A 1,222-nucleotide genomic window follows, 5' to 3' on the forward strand; every position below is an offset into this window, starting at 1 on the left:
TATTTGAAGTTAGTAATCAGATGTAAACTTTAACAGTACAAGCTACGAACTAAAGCCTTATCCTGACTGGTGGCTCTTATCTGTAAGGTGGGGAGGAAGGGTTGATACAGAGTAACTCCAGGCTTTCAGAGGATGTAAATTACATGTCAAGTAACAGTGCCCCAGTCCTCTGATAAGGACAGTGAGACTACCTAGATAAGAAAGAGAGAAGGCAGATAAGGCAGAGCAAAAAAGAAGAGAAAAGAACACAAGAGACTCAAACCACCATGCTGAGGTTTTCTGTGTAAATACCACACCATTTAATTTCTGAGAAAGGCAACACGTTGGAATATTGAATCCAGACAAAAGACACGAGTGGATTGCAGGAGATGTGGATTTTAATTTAAGTGCTTCTATTAACTATCTGTGTGTCCTTGTGTCAACTTCCTATTTACCTCTGCTTTGGTTTCCTCTTATGCAAAGGGAAGGATATAGAGTAGAATAAACTTTAAGAATTGTAGTTCTAAATTTATGAATCTAGTTCTCATAAAAGTTAGATAATTTTGCAGCAAAAGGTCCTGGCTCTTTCTAGCTCTTTTCCTGGTAAATCTATTGACATCGATTTTATCCAACCATTCACTGATTGCCTGTTTGACCCAGATACTCAGTGCAAAGTCCTGGAAATACAGAGGCAATTAAAACATAGGCCCCATGGTATTATGTCTATGTACGATTAGTGAAACATCCTTCTTCATATTAAAATGGAAGAGAAGAGATTTAATTTTTTTCACCTTAACTACTTATATACTTCTGGTAAAAATAAATTNGAGATGTGGATTTTAATTTAAGTGCTTCTATTAACTATCTGTGTGTCCTTGTGTCACCTTCCTATTTACCTCTGCTTTGGTTTCCTCTTATGCAAAGGGAAGGATATAGAGTAGAATAAACTTTAAGAATTGTAGTTCTAAATTTATGAATCTAGTTCTCATAAAAGTTAGATAATTTTGCAGCAAAAGGTCCTGGCTCTTTCTAGCTCTTTTCCTGGTAAATCTATTGACATTGATTTTATCCAACCATTCACTGATTGCCTGTTTGATCCAGATACTCAGTGCAAAGTCCTGGAAATACAGAGGCAATTAAAACATAGGCCCCATGGTATTATGTCTATGTACGATTAAACGAAAGAGAAGAGATTTAATTTTTTTCACCTTAACTACTTATATACTTCTGGTAAAAATAAATT

This window comes from Galeopterus variegatus, unplaced genomic scaffold, assembly GCF_000696425.1.
Source record: "Galeopterus variegatus unplaced genomic scaffold, G_variegatus-3.0.2 Scaffold13148, whole genome shotgun sequence".
Lineage (NCBI taxonomy): Eukaryota > Metazoa > Chordata > Mammalia > Dermoptera > Cynocephalidae > Galeopterus > Galeopterus variegatus.